The sequence below is a fragment of the Jatropha curcas genome, chromosome 5, assembly GCF_041381405.1.
Source record: "Jatropha curcas cultivar XTBG-Jc1 chromosome 5, XTBG_Jcur_1.0, whole genome shotgun sequence".
NCBI lineage: Eukaryota > Viridiplantae > Streptophyta > Magnoliopsida > Malpighiales > Euphorbiaceae > Jatropha > Jatropha curcas.
In genome coordinates this window covers 15,860,502-15,866,649 of record NC_143155.1, presented here as the reverse complement: position 1 = coordinate 15,866,649, position 6,148 = coordinate 15,860,502, and positions in this window count along the sequence as shown.

Below are 6,148 nucleotides of genomic sequence, written 5' to 3'. Positions count from 1 at the left end.
AAAATTAAAACACAAAAAAGAACATAAGAACAGAAAAAGAGAGAAAAGATAAAAGAAACATTTATTGTGCAAAACTTGATAATAAACACCTCTGGGATCGTGAGGTATTGTCCCTGAATCAATCAAAACGCATGCAATCCTCGAATCTGAGGGTTAGGTAATCCCTTAAACCTTCTCCTTTCATTTTTAGTCTTTTATTTGTTAAAAATCTCATTTTCATAGTATTTAGTTGGCTTGTTATTGGTTAAACGTAACTTTGCCCATTTCTGAGTATTTCTGAGTTGTTTTTAATCATTGTTAACAAAAAGAACACGTAAAAAAGAGTAGTTTGAATGGTAGTTACGGACCAGAGCAGTTGCGTCATGCAGCTACTACCTGCGTGACGCAACTGTTCATGTCCAAAAGGCTTTAATCTGGACTGGATCACTCGCGTGATGCAACTGTTCATGCGCACAATCTTTATTTCGTTTTTATAGTTGTTGTTCAATGTTACGCTTTCAATAAGTAGTTAATAAAACTGGGCATTTTAATAAGCTCACGAATAGTCGCGCCACGCAACTAAGAATTCCGTCACGCGACTGTTCTTCGTAGAACAGTTGCGTGACGCAACTGTCTTAAGTTCCAGAATATTTTTCTTATATCATTTTAATTTCATGCCATTAAGTAAATGTTTAATGTTAATTCGGAAAATGATCAATAATGGGCAAATTGTGTTCTAATCAAATCAGATCAATTAATTTACTATGATTATAAGATTTTAGGATTTAGCATTTATTGTTTATTGTTTAAGTATATTATTAAATTCGGTTTGTGGCCCGCCTTTAACCATAAGGCAAGAGCGGGTCTTTTAATTATATTTGCTATATTGTGGATGGATGGTGAATGTGATGATTAATTTATTATGAATGCAAGAATGAAACTAATTGGGACGATTAATTAATTTTTCACATAGGAATTCGGTTCGATTTATTCGGGTTGGGTTTAATTAAATAATTTGGCTTTTCTATAATAAAATCAATTAGAAATCGTAGGTTAAAAGAGGCCGATTTTTCCGAGCGTCGGCTTCCAATGGGCCGACGTACTCAATTCCCTTATCTAGAATCGTACTTGGTACGCCTGACCAGTTTTTCAAATAATTAATCTTAAATAAAAATGGGTTAAATGGAGTCATTTTTATAAAATAAAATTGAAAACGGTCCCATTGCCGAAATAATGGGTGGTGACTAAAATAATTTATAAGACCGATTCATCGGCACCGCGTTCCCAAAAAGGTTTTAACATCACTTTCAATAAAAACAAATAAAAATAGTTTTCCGAGATCCTTTTCCGGGGTTTTAAGGGATCTCCCATGGGGCGAAAACAGATGTGTGATCTTTAATTCTGTGAATAATGTATATCTTTAAGCTTATGGTGATTGTATGGATGTTTATTTCTTATTGTGCTTTAATGTTGTGTTATTGCCTAATGTAATGAGATCTTAATGGATCTCAACTAAAGCTTGTATGTAATAATTAGTTGGGTTTTAGGAAATTTGGAGGGATGAGGGTAAATTGTGAGAACTATGACTTGCTTTTGGGCCAGTTCCCTTCTTTTCGACTTGAGGACAAGTCGTTTTACTAGGAGGGAAGTATTAAACATGTCCTCCATTACGTGTCTATTCATGAAAGAAAAACATAGCACGTGGAAAAGATTGGGACTTGGATCAATTAAGCTTGAATTATTTGTTTGATCTTCAAAGCTTATTATCTCAGCTGGATCCATTATTTCCAGAAGATGTGAAGAATGTATCAGTTGAGGAAGTGGAAGTCTGATGCGCTAGTGCTTTAGTGTTCTCCTTTATCTTAGCTTTCTGTTACAATAATACTGTGTATATGTAGGCCAATATCTGTCCTTTTTCAGCATTTGATTTTAATTATCGAAGACTTGTAATTGGAGAGTGGGTCCTTCTCAAATTGGACTATTTCTTTTCTGCAGAATAATATTTCCTTAATTTTCCACCCTGTTCCTATTAGCCCCCAATTGGCTCCATTCTGTCCATAGTTTGCTCTCCTTACAAACTTTTATCTTTTTGCCCATTTTTATCAATTTTTAGTACAAGTCGAAAGAAAAATAAACAGTCAGAAGACAGAGAATTATTATTTTGCCAAAATACTCTTAACAACTCTTCTCTCAAAAATCTAAATCGAAATTCCAGATTTGAAGTACATTCTTGATTGGTCAATTATATTGAATGTTTGATTTTGTTTTTATTATTTGTCATTTTGTTTCTCGATTAACTGAACGATAAGAAAATCTTGGACTTTCTATTTATTTTGTTTCTTTTCATATAATCAATTTGAGAATTTAGAGTCCTAGAGATCCATAATCTCAAAGTCCTCTCTAATGTCTTTCTAGCGCTATAAAAGAAGAAGAAGAAGAAGAAGCATGTTATTAACCTTCAAAAACATTCTATTCATTTTTGTCTTTTTGCTTATAAGATTATTTATGTCATTTTCTATTCACTTAACGGAAAAATTAGAGAAAACTGACGGAAGGAATGGAAGCAGTGACGGAATAAAAATATAGAGACTTCAGGAAGCATTATTAATAAAAAAAATTAAAATTGCATGTATAAGAAAAGGACAGGAGTGATTTTTCAATTTAGACAACTGTTTATTGCCCTAATATGAAGATGTTGCTTGTGCAGGTAGAACAAGTAACTGGATTTCTAAAATAGATTTCTCAATCAAATTCAAAGAAGTGTGAGGCTCACCACACGATTTTCAGGTGATGGTGTGAGATGTGAACTCACTTGTCAATTGGTTGTCATCTATTTTAGAAAGATAATGAGAGGGTGCGTGAGAGCCACTCTCTCATTTCTTCAAGGACATCTATCCCATTATTCATTATCTTTTTACTCTTTCAACAAAAAATTATCTCTTTACAGTTCTCTTACTTCTGGAAAGGGACAGCTAAGACTCCGTAATATTTCTTGCTCTCTCTCTCTCTCTCTCTCTCTCTCTCTACAAATATGATGAAGAAATGGGACAAAACCCAGTCGTGTGGACAGCGATGCACATAAAAGAAAGTTTATGGTCCTGGAGGAGAAATATACATATAGCCAATCAAAAAGTGACCAAGCTTTCATATTTTTGTGGTAGACTTCATTTTCAAATGGATATTTCATATATGCAAATCACCGCAGGCCCCAATTTTGATACTTCATTGACTAGTAACTCCACGTACGAACACTTCGATTATATGCAATGAACTATGGCTATTAGCCACTAGCTACTCCCAAGTCCCACCTTCTCATTTATCTATTTATCCATTAATTTACCCTATATTCTTTTTGGACCCCTCCAATGATACCTCTTGGACCCTCTCATAATTAATTTAGATTCCGAGCAAACATATATTATTTTTGCCCTTTATTTTTTTTTCCTTTTTAATTTATTTTCTAGTGATATTCGAATTCATAATGTTTGATAACATTTTTATTACTAAGTGATAGACTGAATATTAATCGATATATTAAAGGTAAATGAATAAAGAGTTAGATATTATAGAATATTAAAGAGTAAAAATGCTGATCGAGTTGAGATTTAAGCAGGTTCTGTTTCACTATTTGAGATTTATTGGGTTGGTTAAAGAAGCCTAAAGCAAACAAAATTAAATATATACATATAATCAAATTGAGCATACACATATCATCTGCGAGGCCCCAACTCGAATGCCTAGTTTAATTCGCCAACTATGTAATCGAAACACTCATATTGAGTTGGGTTTATGGTGTGAAAATCTATTTAATCTGATTGCTTTCTTCGAAAAGAAGTCGCCACTTATATTTTTTATTTTGAGAGTAAAATCTAAGAAAAACCCGAATTTGACTCCAGACGTCAATCCAAATGGATAAAATGTGCTAATCATTGAAACCGAGAAGGAGTTGGGTACCAGATTTTGGTTTAAAACAATCAAATAATTGGCATAAAATAAAAGTTTTGTCAAATGAAAATAATTTTAAGATGAATAAATGCATGTAATTATAGGAAAGAAGTAAAGAAAGTGCTAAATAAAACGATAAAGAATAAAAAGGAATGTCATTTCTAGCCTCGTTTCGAGGATTTATAACGACTACACATCTTCCAATTTAAGGAATAAAATGTCAGAAATAAAACAATCTTAATGAATATAGCTTTTTCAAAAAAAATAAAAAAAAATCATTAGACAATTAAATTGTTGTTGGTAAATTACTAGTGTTTTAATAAAATCAAAATTCCTATTGAAGTAGAAGTGTATTCAATTAAGAAAATTTTCTTTATTTTTTCAACCAATAAAATTAAAATTTTTAAATATATTTTTGTCAATACATAATATTAAAAGGGACATTTTTGATATCCTTAATGTTCCTTTCCTCATTTCCACTTTTATATATATTATAGACTGAGTTAGGGATGTTAATAATGAGTCATAACACGCAAACATGAGTTGCCTAACATGCAAGATAAACAGGTTAGGGTTGAGGTTAATAGGGTTCTTATTATAAATGGGTCACCCATTTATGACAGGAATGTAAAAGTATAATGTCATGGGTTAACACGCGGGTTAAGCGAGTAACACATTTTTTTAAGAGTAAAGAGGTAATTTTAGTGTCAGATATAAATACTCCAACGAAAACCTATTCAAACTTTATTGTTGTATTAATTTTTTTTTATTTTAGTTCTGATTCTTCAAGAATCTATGTATTTTATATATATGAAAATTTATTTCTAAATATAATTTGAGTTAAATAGGTTAAAATTTAGAAATAATATAAGTAGGTTAAAGGGTCAGATACAGGTCAACATGATTTACTTAATTTGCATATGATATTATGTGGGTTACACAGATCATATACGGGTCAATATGATCCACTTAACCTGCTTATGATATTAGGCCGGTTACACAGGTTGTGTTCTGTGTCACCTGCCTAATTTTCGTGTCGTGTTCGTGTTGACAAATTTGATGCGATTATTAATGGGTCATGTTCGTGTTGACCCTAATTGTGTTGTATATTAGGCGAATTCGTATTGAACCCGATACGCCAACCCGTTTTGACATCCCTAGACTCATACATACGTTGTACATTATTTGTACTGGTTGACTTTTAATCATCTTAAGCAAATGTAATTTAATTTATATATATAATTTTCTACTATTGTTATAAATTATAATATTATAAAACAATTTATATTACTAAAATTCCAAGACCATTCACAAAATAGAAAGAACATTTTTATGAAATAATAAAATAAAAAATAACAATTTTTTAAAAAGTGAGGATTAATTTGACTTGAGTTATTACATTTAAATTTGGCATTATATATTATAAATGGATAGCTTTTATTAATTTTTTAGAGCATCGTTTATAATTTTTTTACTAAAATTTCTTTCATTGTGTTGTATGATTTGCTAATATAACATTCCTTATGCTCGTTGAGTTTTACTTGTTTAATATAATTTACTATATATATATATATATATATATATATATATATATATATATATATATATATATATATATATATATATATATATATATATATATATATTCTATTAATCTTTTGTTATAAATTATAATATTAAGAAGCAATTTATATTATTAAAAATCTAAGAGAAAATTCACAAAATGGAAAGAAATTTTATAAAATAAGGAGTCCTAAGGAAAGACTATCCAGGTTCAGTTGCTTTCCTAATAAATAATAAATATTCTAAATGAGGACTAATTTGACTTGACTTATTTTATTTTCAATACATATATAAACGTTATATATTATAGATAGACATCTATTATAATAGTTAATATATTAACAATTTTTTAGAGCGTCGTTTATATTTTTAGTATTTTTAAATTTTTTTCTAAATTCTATGAGCACATAATTAATTTTATGGTTGCTTTGTTTGAGAATTTTTTTTAATTTTATGGTTGCTTTGTTTGAGAATTTTTTTTTATTATTATTTCAATGAGTTATATGATTTGCTAATATAGCGTGTCATATTATAATTTTATTTTTTATATTTTATATATATTTTTTTCTAGTGAATTTTATTTTCTATTTTATAACAGACAATAAATCTTATAATATTGCTTAATGAATAATAACAAATTATAGTTATTCTTCATAAAATA